We start from the raw sequence: 20637 nt of genomic DNA, 5'->3' as shown, positions 1-20637 counted from the left end.
ACTTGGGCCTTGCAAGATATGCTTTTAGGAAGGTGTTTTGTTTTTTTTTTTTCCAGAAAGAAAGGAAATGATAGAGGTCAAACACTAAGATTTGCATAAAGAAAATAGCTTTAGAGAAGGAATAAAATAAGACAAATTTTTTAAAAAGGCAAATTAAAATCTTGTACTTAGTTTTTTGAAAGAAGGTCTATATATTCAACAGTTCTTTATTGAACACCGACTATGAACCAGTAACTCTTTAGACTTTGGACAGCCAGAATGTCATCCTGGAGCTTATCCACTAGTAAATATATCCACAAACCACTTTCTGATTCTTCAGTGAAAACTATATTAATTATATTGCTATGAAGTTTGACTATTTAATCCAGATTAGAGACAAATGACATTCTAAGATTACTTATTCTCGTTTGGTCCAACAAAAACTCTGGAGTGAAGTCACTCAGTTGTGTATGACTCTCTGTGACCCCATGGACTGTAGCCCACCAGGCTCCTCTGTCCATGGAATTCTCCAGGCAAGAATACTGGAGTGGGTAGCCGTTCCCGTATCCAGGGAATCTTCCCAACCCAGGAATCAAACCCAGGTCTCCTACATTGCAGGTGTCTTTACCGTCTGAGCCACAGAGAAGCCCATTTGATGCCACAGATAATAATTTGCTCCAAATGATACTAGCCAAAAGGTATGTAGTGATGATAACTTCTTGATAAGTGAAATGAATGAAAGCAGTATTATGAAGGATGGGAGGGAGGGATTGGGATGGCATTGCTGTTGAGTACCTGTACTGCCTGTGAAGTGATAGTGTTATTAGAAAAAGGACTTGGATTAGTTTTATTTTTAAGTTCTTGTCATTTGTGTATGTGGCTGCACTGTCTTAGTTGCAGCAGGTGGGCTCAGTAGTTTTGGTGCACAGGCTTGGTTGCCCTTTGTAAACCAAAGGACAGCTACTTAGAAAGTACAAATAGAAAAAGAAGAAGTAAAACTTATATGCCAACAGAGGTTAAAAATGAAATCACATAAAGTGTTCAATTAAACCCACAGAAGCCAGAAAAAGTGGAAGTCAATACAAGAAACAAACAACAAGGCAATGAATACAGAACAGTAACAAATATTTTAGATTTATAACTCAACTATATACATAATAATTAAAACATCAGTGGTCGAAATACCCCAACTGAAAGGCAGGGACTGTCAAAGTGGATAAAAACAAACAACACTCAACTGCATGATGTTTGGGGGAAAAAAAGGCAATGGAGATACAGACAAGCAGTAAAAGTGTAGAGAAAAATATGCTAACACTAAAACTAGAAAGGTGGGATGCTTATATTAATTTCAGACAAAGCAGACTTCAGAGTAAGGAAAATTATCAGGATTACAGAGGGGCAACATGCAATGAAAAAAAAAAAAGTCAATTCTGCATAATTTTTCCAAAGACATAACAATCTTTAATGTGAATGCACCTAACAACAGAGTGTCAAAATATACATGAAGCAAAAATTGATAGAAAGGCAAGGAGAAATAAAAGAATCCTCTATTATAGCTAAAGACTTCGATAGCCTCCATCAGTAACAGATAGATCCATCAAGCAGAAAATCAGTAAGATCCTAGTTGAGCTCAACAACACCATCAGTCAACTGCATCTGTGACATCTATAGTCTACTTCATCCAAAACCAACAGAATACATGTTCTTTTCAAGCTGACATGGAATATTCACCAAGATAGATCACATCTGGGCCATAAAACACTCCTTACCAAGTTTTAAAGAATAAAAATCTTACAATGTCTGCTCTCAAACCACAATGGAATAAAACTATAGAAATCGATAACAGAAACAACTGGAAAATCCTAAAATATTGGAAATTAAATAATAATTTCTCAATCACACATGGTCACATGAAAAAGGATTTAGAGAAATGGAATATTTTGAACTAAATGGAAGTAAAACTAAAATGTATTAAACTTTGTGGGCTGCAGCACAAGCAGTGCATGGAGGCAACTTTGTAGCAATGAATGCACAGGTGAGAAAGGAAGGAAGATCTAAAATCAATAGTCTAAGATTTCATCTTAGAAAACTAGCAAAAAGAAGAGCAAGTTAAATTCAAAGGAAGAGAAAGAAAAGAACAAATAAAAACCAGAGCAAAAATCAACACAACTGAAAACAGGAAATCAATAAAGAATATCAACCAGACCAAAGCTGGATGTTTGAAAAGATCAGTAAAATTGAGAAATCTCCCATGAGGTTCATGGGATAGAGAGAAGTGGGGGGAGGTGGTGGAGAGAGAGAGAGAAATGACAAATTTCAAGGAAGAAGCAGAGACCATAACAACTAATCCCCAGGATGTTGACAGAATACTCAAGTAATATTATGAACTACTACTATGTCTATGAATTTGATAACCCTGATAAAATGGACCATTTCCATTTGGTAGATTGGAAATCTACCAAAACTTAAACAAGAAGAAATAGAAAATCTGAATAGGCCTATATCTGTTAAAGAAATCAAATCAGTAATGAATAAAATACCCAAACAGAAAGTACCAGGCCCAGATGGGTTCACTGGTGAGTTATACCAAACATTTAAAGAAGAAATTCTACCAATTTTCCAGTCTCTTCCAGAAAATAGAAGCAGAGGGAATATTTCCTAACTCATTCTATGAGGCCTGCATTACCCTAATATCAAAACGAAAGACATGACAAGAAAAGACAACTACAGACTAATATCTTTCAAATGTCCATGCAAAAATCCTCAACAAAACATTAGCACATCTAATCAAGCATAAGAAGAATTCTACACCATGACCAAGTGGGATGTACCCCAGGTATGCAAGACTGGTTTAATATCGGAAAATCATTCAGCATAATCCACCACATCAACAAGCTAAAGAAGAAAATGGTTTGCTCATATCAAAAGATGCAGAAAAGCATTTTTGAGGAGCGTATGTAGGGACTTCCTTCATACTGTTAAGATGCTGAAACTTTGAAATCCTGATTTTGCCCACATCTTCCTGGATGCTACTTCCCTGGTGGCTTTGACGGTAAAATATCTGCCAGCAATGCGGGAAACCCAGTTTCGATCCCCAGGTCAGGAAGAATCCCTGGAGGAGGGCATGGCAAACTAATCCATTATTCTTGCTGGGAAATCCCATGGACAGAGGAGCCTGGTGGGCTACAGACCATGGGGGTCACAAAGTGTCGGATACAATTGAGACTAACACTCCCAGATCCTATTGTACTTGAATGGTTAATAAAACCACAGTTCAGTTCAGTTCAGTCACTCAGCCATGTCCGACTCTGCCAACCCATGAATCGCAGCACGCCAGGCCTCCCTGTCCATCACCAACTCGTGGAGTTCACCTAAACTCATGTCCATCGAGTTGGTGATGCCATCCAACCATCTCATCCTCTGTCATCCCCTGCTCCTCCTGCCCCCAATCCCTCCCAGCATCAGAGTCTTTTCCAATGAGTCGACTCTTTGCATGAAGTGGCCAAAGTACTGGAGTTTCAGCTTTAGCATCATTCCTTCCAAAGAACACCAAAAATAAGTTTCTCCTAAACCCTGTTTCAAATTGCTAGAGTCCCCCTCCTCCCTTCGGGAAGCAACAGGATTTTTTTTTAATCTTCACTGTGAGAACCTGGCAGAGCTCCTGGAAGTAAAACTCCTCACTTCGAGGGATTCCTTCTAAGACTGGCCTTTTTGGTGTTTTTAATTTTCAGACTTATCCACATATAGTTTTTTGATACTTTGATACTGGTTTCAAAGGAGGATTTCTCTTGCAGGTGTCTGCTCTAGCAAGTGTGATTCTCTGTAGCTTATCTGTTTCCCCAGTTTTGGTGATAGAAGTTTGCCCTTTGACCTCAGTTCTCTGATGGGTCTAAGAGTTGTTCATTTATTGGTTTTTCAGATCTTTGTTAGGACAAAATGATGGCTTCCAAGTTACTTTTATGCTGGACTGGAAATATAGAACAATTTAGAAGGAAAGAGTGGAAGAGAAGACAGTGAGATGAAAAAGTGATACATTTGGATTGCCTGGTGATCCAGTGGTTAAGAATCTGCCTTCCAATGCAGGGGATATGGGTTTCATCCTTGATCAAAGAACTAAGATCCCACATGTGACTAAGCTCAACTACTGAGCCCAGGTGCCACAACAAAAGATCCTGCATGCCACAGCTCAGACCCAACACTGCCAAATAAATAAATATTAAAAAAATAAACAGGGATCAATTCTTTGGAGTAAAATTGAACAGAATCACAAATGGTCACTGAGTCATTCTAAAGAGTCGTGGCTGTTAATAGGTAGAGAGCAACAGCCTCTGTGGTCTGGGTGCTTTGAAGAAAGAAAAGGGATTTCCCACACCTGTTCTTTGCTCAAACTCCTCGGTCTGAACATGGAGGCAATTAAATTTAGAGGTATTTCGGCCCCAAACAGCTAAGAAACAAACAGTCATTCGAACAGATCAAAGATTCAACTATTGTATTAATACATTGTATTCAGGTAAATATTGTTATGCAATAAAGGATAACAATTTGATTAAATTGTTTCTTTATTCAGAGTTTGGTCAATTAAATTCATTCATTTATTCATTCAACAAAGTCCTCCGGATATGCCAGGCACTGTGCTAGAAACACACATAATTAACAACACAGTCCGTAACAGGAGGGCACTTCAGCTAGTCAGAGATACAGGCACAAAAACAGAAACTTAGAAAACAACATGGGGGACTTCGCTGGTGGTACAGTGGATAAGAATCCACCTGCCAATGCAGGGGACATGAGTTTGATCCCTGGTCTGGGAAGATCCTAAGTGCCTCTAAGCAACTAAACCCGTGTGCCACAACTACTTAGCGTACACTCTAGAGCCCAGGAGCTGCAACTACTGAAGCCCATGCCCCTAGAGCCTGTGCCCTGCAACAGAGATGCCACCTAACCGCAGTGAGACGCTCATGCACTGCAACGCAGAGTAGCCCCCACTTGCTATAATGACAGAAAACCTCCCACCCGCCCAACAACAGAGATCTAGTGCAGCCAATAATAATAAAGTAAATGAAAGCAAACAATCTGGCACAATAAATGATAGGAACACAAGATTACAGAAGGATAAGGAGCGACACCTAATCCAGCCTAGAGCAGGAAGGAAGGAAGAGGAAAGAAAGAGATTGGGAAAGTCTCCCGTAATACAGCAGTGCCTGAACAGAATATTAACAAGCCTGCCTTCTCCCTCTGTAAACCTCACAGTTCAGTTCAGTTCGGTTCAGTTGCTCAGTTGTGTCTGACTCTTTGTGACCCCATGAACTTCAGCACACCAGGCCTCCCTGTCCATCACCAACTGCCGGAGTCCACCCAAACCCATGTCCATTGAGTCGGTGAGGCCATCCAACCATCTCATCCTCTGTTGTCCCCTTCTCCTCCTGCCCTCAATCTTTCCAAGCATCAGGGTCTTTTCAGATGAGTCAGTTCTTCACATCAGGTGGCCAAAGTATTGGAGTTTCAGCTTCAATATCAGTCCTTCCAATGAACACCCAGGATTGATCTCCTTTAGGATAGATTGGTTGGATCCCCTTGCAGTCCATGGGACTCTCAAGAGTCTTCTCCAACACCACAGTTCAAAGCATCAATTCTTCGGCGCTCAGCTTTCTTTATAGTCCAACTCGCACATCCATACATGACCACTGGAATAACCATAGCCTTGACTCGACGGACCTTTGTTGGCAAAGTAATGTCTCTGCTTTTTAATACACTGTCTAGGTTGGTCATAACTTTCCTTCCAAGGAGTAAGCATCTTTTAGTAAATCTCACAAGCTAAGAATAATGTATTTTCCTTCTCATTACTCTTTTTGCCAAGTCCTAATGGCTGTAAATCATAGGAATGAGAACTAGAAATAAATGGGGAATGCAACAGGGTATGCATATTTATACAACAATGATGAGGCATTGTCAATAAGCAGGAGAAATGACATGGGGCATTGTGCATCATAGAGGCATTGCAGTGTTTGAAATATCTGCAATGTTTGTACTTTATGGCTGAAGTTAGGCTGCTTCAGTATCTGGCCAAAAACATATTGGGGCATCAGTATAGAAATAGCACAGCCATGACACACTGATGTTTAGGTGATACTCTGTTCTTCAGACTCCCCAGAACCAGAGGATTTCTGCAATCACACATTTACAGGAGATACTACATTTAAAATCAGAAAGCAGGAGCTAGGGAAAAAACTCAAGATCATAATGTAGAAACCTTTACTTCACAGAGGAGGAATCTGAGAGGAAACCTGCCTCTCTGAGTGCCTGCAGCTCTTTACCAATAGACATGAAGCCAGAATGCAGGTCTAGGTGATTTCTTTCTTTCTTTTTTAATGGAATAATATCTAAGTGTCGAGCTATGTGCTGGGTACAAAATATGAAATTTATACTCACTGATACTTCTCTACTGTCCTCCACCCAACCTCCTGCCACAATATCATACAATCTCATTCATAAATATTTTTTCCACAAAAGAAACACTATGTGTTTTAGGGATACAGAATTTTTCTAAGTTATAAAATACATCACCATATACTGTGGGGAAGGGGTGTAGACATGAGCTGGAATGGGACCTGAAGAAGAAATAAAATTAAGACAAAGCTGGAGGAGGAGAGCAGATGATAAATGAGCTGCCTAGGCAGACACCTCTCTTCCCTGGAGAGTGGGGACCAGCCCCCAAGCAGACTCCGCCTTGGGATCTCTCTCTGGCATTCCCCAACCAGAAGCCCTGCTGCTGGAGGATGGAGACACCAGGAGGAAGACCAGAGATTCACCCAGTGGAGCTGTGCCTCTCAGCCTGAAGGGACTCCTGTTTCCTCAGGCCCATGTGGAGCCTGTGCCCGGAAAGCTACCCACTCCCTTGTCCTGCTCTCTGCTCAAATGCTCAGAGAGGGGGCAGCCCCGGCAGAGAAGAGCTGCTGGCCCTGGCCCTGTCCCTCAGGGGCTGGTGTGCGAAGTTGTCTTGACTGCTTCTCTTCTCTCCCTCAGGTCCCAATTAATGGATTCTGACATGGATTATGAAAGGCCAAACGTAGAGACCATCAAGTGTGTGGTGGTGGGGGACAATGCTGTGGGCAAGACCAGGCTTATCTGTGCCCGGGCCTGCAATGCCACCCTCACCCAGTACCAGTTGCTTGCTACCCACGTGCCCACGGTTTGGGCCATTGACCAGTATCAGGTATGCCAAGAGGTAAGGTTGCAAGTCTATGGCCTCACTCATCTGGGGTTCTTCCCCAGGGATCTCTCCAGAGGGGCCTTATGCTGAGCTCACGGAAGCCCTTTAAAGGTTGAGTAGAGGCAGCTGAAGAGCACAGTTCCTTGGGAGAGGCCTGAAGGGAGCCCACTCCAGGGGAGGAGTCCCCAGCCTTTTGTGTTTGTCTGAGCAGAAGCCTGGGGCATCTTGTGTAACATAGACCCCAGTAATGGGAAGCCCTGGAGCTGGGAAAGGGGTGGTGCTTTGGAGAGATGAGAGCTGCCAGGAGAAAAGAAACTGCTGGCTAATGATACCCAAAGACCCAAGGCTGGGAAACATATGATGGCAGGTACAGCTGGGAACAAGGATGGGCTCCTTTGGAGATCGCATCACTCCCGTGACTGTCTGCCCTCTGGAGTCTCTTCTGTCCTGGCCAGCTCTTGTTAGGGGACTCAGGTGTTCTAGGACACACAGAGGGAGACACTAGTTGTCCCTCAAGCCCCCATGCTGTGGGACCCAGGAGTGAGCTAACCCCACCCCAAGTTGGCATGCAGGGTCCCCAGGAACCATTGCCTTCGCTTCCCCCCCTCCTCCCTGTCCCACCCCCCCCCCACCCCCACCAGATGCTAGAACGTTCCCGAGACGTGGTGGACAATGTGAGCGTGTCTCTCCACCTCTGGGATACCTTCGGAGACCACCACAAAGACCAGCACTTTGCTTATGGGAGGTAGGGAAGGCCCCCGCTGCCTGCAGGGAGCCAAGTGGGTGGGGTTTTTCCCCGAGGTATGAGGACACTCTGTGAAACTGAGTTAAAGGAATTTCACTCTGTGAAACTGGGAGGAAGGAGTGGAGAAAACAGCCTTGGGAGACCCTTGACGGGAAGGCAGCCCGGCTGGGCAGGGAGCCGGCTTTGCAATCAGGAGGCCAGGTTTCAGTTCTCCCCTGTTAACCAGTAACGCTGGGACTTTGAGCAATTAGGAAGGCTGTTCTGAGATGAGTTTTCTCAGATGAGATGGTAAAAGTGGTCATGTCTAAATCTCAAGAGAGCTGTGAGGTCAACCCAAGAGTCTTTGAAAGCTCTCAAGTGCTAACTTGGGGGTATAGAAATAGGAGGTGCTATGATTAAATGTTTTGGGGAAGATCATGTGAGCCGATCCATATGACATTTGTGGGATTGCAGTGTAGGGGTGCCTTTGGGTATGTGTTCTCCCTTGTTCCAGCAGCAGGGAACCTATCACTAGCTTTTTTTGCCTATAACCTCACTCTCTCCCACCCCCAGATCTGATGTGGTGGTTCTGTGCTTCTCCGTTGCCAACCCCAACTCCCTCCACCATGTCAAGACCACGTGGTACCCAGAAATCAAGAACTTCTGCCCCCGAGCACCTGTCATCTTGGTGGGCTGCCAGCTGGACCTGCGTTATGCTGACCTGGATGCTGTCAATAGGGCCAGGAGACCCTGGCTAGGTAGGGAGTCCTGGTGCCTAGGGAGGGAAAGGTGGCAGATGGGGAAGGGGAAGAGGGGTTGGAGGGAGGTTGTGTGTCTCTCAACTCCCTGCTCAGCCCTGAGAGAATGCACAGAGCCTCACTTCTCTCCCTCCATTTGAAGCAGATTCACATAGGGGGCCAGTTAGAATGATCATTCTTTCATCCATCCATCCATCCATCCATCCATCTATTACACACTGAGTGGGCAATACTGGGCTAAGCATCATGAGGAGAGAAGGAGAAGGAGAGGCAATCTTTGTATGAAAGGAGCTTATAATCTTGCTGGGAGACGAACTGGATAGGTGAATATGTTAAAAACCAGCATGCTAATTGCCAGAGAGGCCGTCAGCCCTCCCACTACTCTGAGCCGGGGAGATCACCCAGGCCTGCCATAGAGACCTACCTACCATGGAGGGCTACCTGGAAGAAGAAGGGCTTAGAAGTCAGCCTTGAAAGAATGGTAGGATCTGGCCAAACAGAGGAGAAAGGGAGTGGAAATGAGCAGGGCAGGAACGGGGCTTAGACCCAGATCCTCGGCAGGGACGCCCCCAGTCAGGTGAAAAACACACAGGATCGGGGGAATGCATCTCCCTGCTCCCCAGCCCTCCACCACCGACATGAATTTGGCTTCCCTTCTTGAACGTGCCAGGCCCATGAAGCCCAATGAGATCCTTCCCCCAGAGAAGGGCTGAGAGGTGGCCAAGGAGCTGGGTATCCCCTACTACGAGACAAGTGTGGGCGCAGTTCGGTATCAAGAATGTCTTCGACAACGCCATCCGGGCAGCGCTTATTTCCCGCCGGCACCTGCAGTTCTGGAAGTCCCACCTCCGCAATGTGCAGCAGCCCCTGCTACAGGCACCTTTCCTGCCCCCCAGGCCGCCGCCCCTGCTCATTGTGGTGCCCGACCCCCCCTCCAGCAGCGAGGAGTGCCCCGCCCACCTCCTGGAGGACCCGCTGTGTGCAGATGTCATCCTTGTGCTTCAGGAGCGGGTGCGCATCTTTGCCCACAAGATCTACCTCTCCTCATCCTCCTCCAAGTTCTACGACCTGTTCCTCATGGACCTGAGTGAGGGGGAGCTGGGGGACCCTCAGAGTCAGGGGGTCCCCGCTCAGAGGACCACCGGGGTCACCCTGATCAACACCACCACCATCACCACCACCTCCACCACCACCATGGCCGGGACTTCCTGCTCCGGGCAGCGAGCTTTGACGTGTGTGAGAGCGTGGAGGAGGGCGGGGGCTCTGGGCCTGTTGGGCTCCTGGCATCCACTAGCGACGGGATCTTACGGGGCAATGGGACAGGGTACCTGCCTGGGCGGGGTCGAGTGCTGTCTTCCTGGAGCCGAGCCTTTGTGAGCATCCAGGAAGAGATGACAGAAGACCCACTGACTTATAAATCCCGGCTGATGGTGGTGGTGAAAATGGACAACTCCATCCAGCCAGGGCCGTTCCAGACTGTTCTCAAGTACCTGTACACAGGGGAGCTGGACGAGAATGAGCGAGACCTCATGCACATCGCCCACATCGCTGAGCTGCTTGAGGTCTTTGATCTGCACTTGATGGTGGCCAACATCCTCAACAACGAGGCCTTCATGAACCAGGAGATTACCAAGGCCTTCCATGTCCGCCGGACCAACCGGGTTAAGGAGTGCTTGGCCAAAGGCACCTTCTCAGGAATGAAACAGGCTTAGGAGCTGGTGTCCCAAAGGCAGGGGACTTCCCTCCAGGCTCTTTCTGCAGAATCTGGGTTGGTCCGAATAGCATTCTGAGTCATCTCAGCCACTGATGTCCTGGAGATACTGCGGCTCTGCTCCTGAAACCTAGAGCCCCCAGCTTGAGATTGTGGTCATGTGGTGCTCACAGAGTGTGGCTTCAGGAGGAAGCAGTCATCTTGGAGCAGTGTCGACCCGTGGGGCTGGTTGTCCCATATTCTTTCACCCCATCCTCACATGATGCATCTTCTCTCACCCAACAGATGTGACCTTCATCCTGGACGATGGCACCATCAGCGCCCACAAGCCCCTGTTGATTTCTAGCTGTGACTGGATGGCTGCCATGTTTGGGGGGCCACTTGTGGAGAGTTCCACCAGGGAGGTAAGGCTAGGATGGAAACGGCTGGGAGGGAGAGAGGTTTACTCCCTTTCCATCTGAGGCATCTGTTACTTCACAGTACTTCCTTCAGCCTTGACTCTATACAAACCACCAAGTGATGGGCCCAAGAGAAGTTTATGAGATGGCTCCTATAGTCATGGACTTTGCAGTATACCAAGATGGACAATTATGGTCGCATCCTAGCTCTATAGTTGAGAAAAAACTTTTTTCTTCAAGCAGTAAGAACAGATTTTTATTCAGAAACTATTGCAATAGGGGAAGAGAGACCTCAGTATAGAAGTGGTTTTAATTCTTAATTGAGCATGATCAAGTGGGGTTTATAGTCAAGGTGTAGGGTGGGAGTCAGAGGGTAGAAAATTACTAAGAGGAAACATCAGGAGTCAGTGGGAGTTCTAGCCAAATCAAGACTGGAGTTCAAGTCTGATCTCCTTTCTGCCCTTCTCTGAACTCTGACACTGACTGTCCATCCCTCAGCCTTGTAATTAACAGTGTCCTCCTTTGTGAATCTACTTAAAGTTCCAAGGGTCCACACCAAGTTTCTCCAGCTGATCTGAGGTTTCCCTTGAGTATGGGGATGAGGTCTTTTATTTCTGCTGAGTACCCTTCTCAGCTCTGGTCCCTTAGCCAGTGCTCAGCAAGCACTTGAATGAAAAGCTGAACAAAGAATGTTAGAGCATAGCATCCTATAACCCTGAGAAGGGATTTCCTAAGATTTCTGGGTCTGGAAGATCCTTTGGAGGAGGGAAGGGCACCCTTTTCCAGTATTCTTACCTGGAGATTCCCGTGGACAGAGGAGCCTGGCGGGCTACAGTCCATAGGGTCACACAGAGTCGGACATGACTTAAGCGACTTAGCACACACTGGAAAGGGAGTCCTTCTGGGAGGTGAAGAGGAGAGTTCGAGGTTTGAGTTGCCTCTGCTCCCTGAAGCATGAGTGGGTTGAGATGTGCAAAGTGTGAGATGGGAACTCTTCAGAGCCACAGAAGCATCTGTAAAGTTCCAGCCAATTCCCAGTGCAGCCTGGAGAGGCTGGCGGCTGATGAGAAAGCAGTTTTTGTGTTGGTCCTGCTCTGGAGAGATCCCAGAGGCCCAGAGCTGTAGCTTTGAGCAGCCCAGAGAGACCAGCTGGTGTTCGCTCCATTCATCCACATCCCATTTGCACTGCTCCCCGAAGGATAGAGTGGGGCTGGGTGCAGGTGACCAGAAGGACTCCTTCATGGTTCCTCCAAACCAGAAAGATGCTAACGCGAGTCCAGGTCCTTTTAAAAGCTGTTGGAGCCCTGCTCACAGGTGCTCAGCAGATGGGTTCATTGCAGGCTGTTGGTGTGGGAGATTAGCCTTTAGGGAAGGAGGGGTTCTGAGCAGGTCCAGGGACCGCAGAGGGGTGGCAGCCTGTCTATGGGAGACCAACTGTCCAGGCCAGAGCCTTCTGAGTTCTTCAGAACTGCTGTTCTTTCCCTAAAGCTGGACCTTGCTGCAGCCTGCTCCATTCCTTCCCATCCACAGGTGGTATTTCCTTAGACAAGCAAAAGCTGCATGCGGGCTGTGCTGGAGTACCTGTACACTGGCATGTTCACCTCCAGCCCTGACCTGGACGACATGAAACTCATCATCCTGGCCAACCGCCTCTGCCTGCCGCACTTGGTCACTCTCACAGGTAGCTAAGCCCAGGGGAAGAGCCTCCAGGGAGGAGGAGGAGGAGTCAGGGGATCCCCTGGGAGTCATGATTTCTTCTCTCACCTGTCTCCTCCTAGGGGACAGGCCACCAGCACCAAGGGTATATGTTAACATAGCGTGAGATACATCGGTGCATATTGGGGTTGCGGTGAGGACGTGGATGTAAAGAGATGTGTGAGAGGGATGCTTGGTGGGGTCACCTTATAGGTCTCTCTAGAGGTTATTGCGGTGCAGCAAGTGGGCACCAGTAGATGCCAGGGCTCGAGGTTCTCAGCTTGGCCACACTCAGGCAAGCTTAAGAAGCCAAAAAGAACAGAACACCATTCCTCATTCCTACCCTTGCATCTCCTCCTTCTGCCTTTCCTTTTTCTTCCCCTTTCTCATTTCCTTCTTCTCTTCCACCTTCCCTTTCTCTTTCTTCTTCTAGAAACACAGTAAACATTGACCTTATTGTTGGTCACTCCTAATTCTTTGATTCCTGGAAGATCCTATGAGCTAGAGCTCAGGTTTCAGGATGGACCAACCCCAGAGGCTTAGGTGGAGCAGGGACTGCGGCAGGAGGGAGACCAAGGAGCAGCGCTTGGGGTGCCAGGGCAGGAGGAGAGATGGTGCAGTGCAGATGAGAAGCCGTCTGGAGCCCTTGGTGCCCGCCGACAGGTGGAGCTCCTGAGCTGGAGTCAGCATGTGCGTTCCTTTGATGTTGGTGTTGGTACCTGTACTGGCATTGATGTCCAGGTTAATGTCCTTGGGTGGGTCGGCGGCAGAGAGCAAAGCCTCAGATACTGAGCTGAGGTTCAGGGAAGGACCTGGTGTTAGACCTGCTGTGTCCCTTGGCAGATGATCAAGATTGGGACTTGGCTATGAGGGAAGCAGCGATCCTATGATGATAAATGAGTTGAAAAGTGGCGCCTGGTCCCTGGAAGAGGTGGAAATGATAGACCAGAATCAAATATTAAGAGCTGAGACTGCAGAGGCAGGCCAGGGGACACTGAGGGCTTTAGGGCAGGGAGTAAGAGGCTTCTAGAGATTTCAACTGCAGAATTCCCTGGTGGTCTGGTGGTTAAGGCTGCACTTCCACTGAAGGGGGCACGGGTTCGATCCCTGGTAAGAGAACTAAGATCCCGCATGCTGAGTGATGCCACCAATAAGTAAATAAAAAATAAATAAGATCACAGCTGCAACAATTTGAAAAAGTGGTACAGCATTCCCAGAACACAGAAAACAGTCTAAACTCTTAGACTAAATAACTTTTGAAAGACTTGCTGCAAAGAAATGGCCCAAATGAAAAAAAAAACGTATTCAGGTGTTTCTTTAAGTTTGTTTCATCATAGCAAGCAATCAGAAACAAGTCAAACAGGCACACTGGTTAAGCACACGTGGATGGATTTTGCAAGGTAGCCATTAAAAATGTTACCTCTCACTGCTGCATGGAAAGGCTTATAGAAAATAACATTGAATGGCCTTTCCTTTGAAATGCTTCATAATCACTAAAAATCATCTTTAAAAAATATGTTTCTATGTACCTTGTCAAGGAACAGTGGAAAATGCCAAATGTTGTATAATAAGTGACATGTTTTGTGATATAAGCTTACTATGAAGTTATTAGTTTAAGCTTAATTTTTAAAATGTTAAATATTGCACAAAACATGTAATATGTGTTCATCTTAATAAATTATTACAAACCAAAGTGGCCCTTGCTCGCCACACCGGAGCCCCCAGTCTGTCCCTCTCAACCATAGGCCCTCCCCACCCCAGAGTAACCGTTCTGCCTAATGCGCTAAGATTTGATGAGTGCTTTTCCTTACTCTTCTTCATAGTTATGTCATCCAAGTGTGCATCCTGAAACACTATAGCATGGTTTTATTTTTTGTATATCTTTTAAGGTTTTTTTTAATCTGTAAGTACCTTGTCTGTTAAAAACAAAAACAGAAATTTCCCTTGTGATATGTTGGAAAAACCCTCTGATCCAGGGAACCTAGATTTATTTACTGATCGCCTTTCTGTATCCACCATGTTTCCTTCCTATCAACTGGCCTTCAGGTCTAGAGGCTAGATTAGATCCAGTCTTCTTTTGGTGAGACTACATTTTGTAGGCTGTTTCTGCTTTTCATCAAGAAACATAGATCATATGCTTTTCTCTCTTTTTGTGGTGTTAGCAGCCTTTGAGTTTTATTGCCTGGATCCATTTATTTATTAAGTGTTGTGAAATGGTAATATTCCAGGTCTTTTTTTTTCTTTTTTAATCTGTTAGAATACTTTCAAAAGGAGGGAAACTTTCCCTCACCTATAGTTTGATTTCCCAGTAGAATAGTTCATGTAGGAAAGGCAGGTGAATATGTGGCATTTTAATTTACCAGTTGTTTTTCTTTTCTCTCATATTCATGTACTTATTTGGCTGCAGTGGAGTCTTAGTGGTGGCATGAAGGATCTTTAGTTGTGGCATGTGGGATCTAGCTCCTTTACCAGGGGTTGAACCTGGGTCCCCTGCATTGGAAGTGTAGAGTTTTAGCCACTGGACCATCAGGGAAGTCCCTGTTTACCAGTTTTCAAGACACACATTTGTTTCCTATCATCCTTTGAGAGTGACCAGTTGATTTTTTATTAATATTACATGTGATTATGAATTTTTGGACTTGAACATACTCTATTGGTTTTTAGTTCAGGTCACTTGCTCAGTCGTGTTCAACTCTTTGTGACCCCATGGACTGCAGCATGCCAGGCATCCCTGTCCATCACCAACTCCTGAAGCCTACTCAAACTCATGTCCATCACGTCAGTGATACCATCCACCCATCTCGTCCTCTGTCGTCCCCTTCTCCTGTCTTCAATCTTTCCCAGCATCAGGATCTTTTCAAATGAGTGGGTTCTTCACATCAAGTGGCCAAAGTATTGGAGTCTCAGGTTCAGCATCCGTCCTTCCAATGAATATTCAGGACTGATTTCCTTTAAGATTGACTGGTTGGATCTCCTTGCAGTCCAGGGGACTCTCAAGAGTCTTCTCTAACACCACAATTCAAAAGCATCAATTCTTTAGCACTCAGCCTTCTTTATAGTCCAACTCTCACATCCATACATGACTACTGGAAAAACCATAGCTTTGACTAGATGGACTTTTGTTGGTAGAGTAATGTCTCTGCTTTTTAATATGCTGTCTAGGTTGGTCATAGCTTTTCTTTCAAGGAGCAAGCATCTTTTAATTTCACGGCATCAGTCACCATCTGCAGTGATTTTGGAGCCCCCCAAAATAAAGTCTCTCAGTATTTCCATTGTTTCCCCATCTATCTGCCATGAAGTCATGGGACCGGATGCCATGATCTTAGTTTTCTGAATGTTGAGTTTTAAGCCAACTTTTTCACTCTCCTCTTTCGCTTTCATCAAGAGGTTCTTTAGTTCTTTGCTTTCTGCCATAAAGATGGTGTCCTCTGCATATCTGAGGTTACTGATGTTTCTCCCGGCAATCTTGATTCCAGCTATCGGTTTTAAATCATTGCAATTAGCTTTATGGAAACTCAGATACTCTGCTGTTCCTTTAACCTGTAGAAGTCTTCTCAAGTTGGCTGCAAAGTCTCTAGAGGAGCTTTCGATGCTCAGGAATGACAAGATGTGCCAGGTTCATTGTGTACATTTCCTGCCCCATACCCGGTATCAGCCATTTCTCTAAGAAGTCTTGGCTTCCTGTAGTTGGAAATGGGATTTCAAGGCTACAGTATTTGCATTAGCAATGCTTTTGCTATTGGGATGGCTGTTGTTTCTAGGTTTTTTCCCATGGACTCAGCTGAGACATATTACTTTTAAAGATAAAATACTTTATCAGTTTATACTGCTACAGTTAAAATTCAGAACTCAAAGTGTTTACTTCTTCCCTAGAAAGGTCTTAGCATGAAATGCAAGGTTAGTACACAATTTGTTACAAAATCTAAATTAAAATGAACAACTTGATTTAATCCTTAGTTCTAATCGATAGTTCTCAGCAAATTTGAGATTTAATACCCCCTCCCATCAGTATCAATGGCTGATTCTCAGGGTTGGGGGCTTTCACCCCACCTGTATAACTCCTTGCTGCAACATATGTAGCTTAAAAAACTTCATAGGTTATTCTAGTCTCCGCCTTCACTTCCCACCTCCTCTCCAGTGGGAAAGTCTTGCTCCAATCCTGGTTTTCTCACTGGTAGGAGCCGACTTAAATCTCCTGTAGCCTTTCCTGGCCTGTTGAGACTTGCTCTGGACCTCTCTTTGCCCTGCTGTGGGCCCCTGCTGGGGTCGGGGCGGGGATAAACAAGTGCCTGTCCACTCCTGTGGTTCTTCAGCCCATTCCTGGCTGTGTGTGTGTCACAGAGCAGTACACAGTGACTGGGCTGATGGAAGCAACTCAGATGATGGTGGACATCGACGGGGACGTCCTTGTGTTCCTGGAACTGGCTCAGGTAGGATGACAGGGAAGGAATCTCTCCAACATTCTCAGCTCTGGGCTCTGCCTGTTGGCAGCAAATGGGGAGGGTTCGGGAGGTGGTGGGTAGGAAGGAAACCCATTGACAGACTTGGTTCCCCCAGTGGGCAGACCCATCTTATCCTGCAGGCCAGAGGATTCACCCCAACATGCCAAGAGAAGAGGCTGGCTGTGGCAGGAAGGGACGGAGACTTCAGGCAACCGTTGGGCCGGAGAGGGAAACCAGAGCCCTGTATAGACGTGGTTGCTGCCTGCTGGGGTCATTTAAGGCACACTGGGGACTCTCCATCTAAGATGGACTTCCTTCCTCCATTTTCCCAAGTGACAGTGTCAGTTGCTCAGTCATGTCTGGCTCTCTGCGACCCCGTGCACTTTAGCCTGCCAGGCTCCTCTGTCTATGGGATTCTCCAGGCAAGAATACTGAAGTGGGTTGCCATTTCCTCCTCAAGGGGATCCTGCTGACCCAGGGATTGAACCCAGGTGTCCTGCATTGCGGGCAGATTCTTTACTGTCTGAGCCACCCAAAACAGGCAAGCAAAATCTCCCCTACCAGCCCTCAGGGTGCCAAACATTCTAAAGATTAGTTTATGAAGTTAAAATATGGCAGATATGCCTGGGAGGTCAGCTCTCTAAGCCCGGTTGTCAGCACCTTAATGCAGGCTGCTCTGGTCCAGCATGGAGGATGAGGGGTCAGATCTGAGGAGGGCAGACCCAGTAAGAGGCTACCTCATAGGACTGTGGGTTTCTGGGGCTGCTGGGGGCAGGTCACGGGTGAGGTGGTGGTGGTGGTGGGGCCAAGGAGCAAATCCATGTCATTCCGTCATGGTTTTGTGTGGCCTTGCCTCTCGAGGTGGGTTCTTTGTGACTCAGGGCCTTTGCCCACCTGCGTCAAAGCTCTGGCTCTGAAGGCAAAAGTAGACATCTGTGTGCAGACCTTGGCCCATGAGTCCCAGCACAGACATGCTCCTGTCTGTTCCCAGTTCCACTGTGCGTACCAGTCGGCTGACTGGTGTCTTCACCACATCTGCACCAACTACAACAATGTGTGTCGCAAGTTCCCCCGAGACATGAAGGCCATGTCCCCAGGTGAGCATCCCCAGCGGCATTTGTCATCTCCCTCTCCTTGGGTCCAAGCCTCTGACCCAGGGCGCCCGGAGGCTTCCAAAGACCCTTGTGGGTGGGGAGTAGCCTGCAAACATGCACCCAGCCCAGCGGAGGGGGTCCTGGAAAAAGCGCTGGTGGGAAGGGCGGCCCCCCCGCCCCGGCCCACCAGAGACCTTGGGCAATTCACTCTGCCCCTCTGAGCTTCTGCTTTTCACAGGTACAGTCAGACTAGAGGTGGTATTTTTTAGATGTTTGTGGACCAAACTCCACATTAAGAAAAACATTTTTGTTTGTTTGTTAATTTTTACAATGTTGGTTGGTTTCTGCCAAACAACAATGCAAATCAGCCATAATTATACATATATCCCCTGCCTCTTGAGCCTCCCTCCCATCCCCACATCCCACCCCTCTAGGTTATCAAGAATTACATTGTATCTTGTGACCTAGTACACATATTGAAAAATTTATCAGTTGTTTTTAATACTGTTCACGACTCATGACATTAATTTCATAACCTAGGAATGGGCACAAGTCACAGTTTGGACAACACAGATCTGGGCATCCTCTGGGGTCCCTGCAGCTTGGTCTCTGCTTAATTGATGTCTCAGGTCCTGGGGCCTGACAGGAATCCAGGGGTCCAGGATTCATGGGATCCAGGGAGAGGTGTGGCTGGCCTCCCCCAGTTTCTTCACTGGGCACCGTCTGCTCTGCTGTGACCCTACTCCCCACTAGTGCTCTACCAGGTCTCCCACTCCTGCTCTCTCCTCGTCACCCTTCTAGCATTTTCTTTCTAAAGCACAGCTCCAACTGCCTCACTTCCCTGGTCCCAAACTTTTGTGGAGCCCCCACACCTTCTAGAAGAAGTCCAAACCCCTCAGCCTAGCCTTCCCTCCCATCTGACCTCCTGCATACCCCCACCCCCCACACCTCCCCTCTCAGAACCTCATCTCTGCCAGCTGCACCTGCTGTTGGCCCAGCCAGGCTGAGCATCTTCTTGCCCACAGCTCTTCTCACCATTTCTCCCTCATCTGTTGTTGCAGCCTGCTTTATTCTCCAAGCCTTGATAGGATCTTCCCTCTGCCTTTGAAGAAAAATGCAAGTGGAAATGCCTTTCCCCAGTGTGGACTGTCGGCTCCACTCCCTGGGCAACTGACTCTCTTTGGGCGCTCAGTGAAGGCAGGGCTTCCGCTTCTGGTCCCCAGGGGTTGGCATGTGGGCCTAGGAGGACCAGAGGCATGTTCCATGGCAGCGGGGCAGGGGTGGGAGTCCCTCTGCCCCTCCTCCTGCATCTTCCTCACCCAGCCCTACTGCCGTTCTGCCCCAGAAAACCAGCAGTATTTCGAGAAACACCGGTGGCCACCAGTCTGGTACCTGAAGGAGGAAGACCACTACCAGCGGGCCCGGAAGGAGCGCGAGAAGGAGGACTATCTGCACCTGAAGCGGCAGCCCAGGCGGCGCTGGCTGTTCTGGAACAGTCCGTCCTTGGCGTCCTCTTCGGCCGCCTCCTCGGCATCCCCATCCTCCTCCTCGGCTGTGGTCTGAGATGCTGCCACCCTCTTCTGACCCTGCTGCTGTTGTCCCCACTTGTCTTTGCCCCTCTGCTCCTCCGCATCGCCGCCTCCACCTCCCAGGGACAGAGGACTCGCATAACCAGGACCCTTTGGGTGGAGCTGCTCTCACCAGCCAACATAGCTCAGCACAGAGAGGAGGGAGCCTGGCCTCGTGGACCAGAGCAGTGGCCCTGTGCAGAGGTCCTGATTCCATGGCTGGCCGGGAGACAACTCTTGGAGGCGGGCATCGGGGAGAGAGCTGAGGACTGTGGCATCTTGTCTGTGGGTCGCAGAACCCTAGCATCAAAGGGGAAACTCTCCTGCTGGGAAGCTGTGTGTCCTGGTCTGCGCAGGCGGCCCCCTCCCAGGGAGCAGCAGTGGGCAGGCAGGGTCCTACCTCTGTTGGCCCCACGTCTCCATTTATGGACTTGAAGGGTTATAGTGGCTTTGTGGGCCTTTCCACGTGGAGCCTACTCAAACCCTCACTGGAAAAGTCAGGGTAGAAATTAAGCCTTCAGAGCCCAACTCCAGGCTTCCACCTCTGTGGTGCAGCTGCCAGAAGCCGCAAGCAGAAGGCTTGCCCTCTGCCAGCATTGCTTCCGGGGCTGTGGGCAACCAGGCCTGAGAAGGTGGCAGAGGTTTTCCAGAGCTTCAGCCCTGGAAGCAGTGCTTCTTGGTGCAGTGAGAAACTTCTCTTTCCCCCCATCCTTTACCGCTCAGGTTTGGAAATGGAAACAAAAGGAAACACTGGAACAGGGGGAGAGAAAGTAGAGGGTGATGGGACCTGAGTACAGCAATCCCATGCTCCTTTGGGCTCCTCCCCCCTGCTGCTGGCCAGCACAGCTTCTAATGGGGAGAGGGTAAATTTTGCAAAAATACACAATGAACAAAATCACCACCGACAAAAACACTGTGGCCTCTGTCCCCTCAAAGGAAGAAAAGCAGAAAAAGACCCTGGATGGCTCTCATTCTTACGAAGCCAAGCAGGGGTCCCCATGTGGATGAGGCAATGGTCGAGGTGGGAGAATTGACTCCGATGCTTTTCAGGAAAGCAG

General features: G+C 47.6%; 1 pseudogene; it reads left to right on the top strand.

The window, feature by feature from the left end:
* Nucleotides 1-7012: 7012 nt before the first annotated feature.
* On the top strand, nt 7013-19583 carry LOC129651723 (rho-related BTB domain-containing protein 2-like; annotated as a pseudogene).
* Nucleotides 19584-20637: the final 1054 nt, after the last annotated feature.

The sequence above is a fragment of the Bubalus kerabau genome, chromosome 4, assembly GCF_029407905.1.
Source record: "Bubalus kerabau isolate K-KA32 ecotype Philippines breed swamp buffalo chromosome 4, PCC_UOA_SB_1v2, whole genome shotgun sequence".
Taxonomy (NCBI): domain Eukaryota; kingdom Metazoa; phylum Chordata; class Mammalia; order Artiodactyla; family Bovidae; genus Bubalus; species Bubalus kerabau.
Note: the sequence above shows the minus strand (reverse complement) of the source record. Positions and strands in the feature narration are given on the sequence as shown.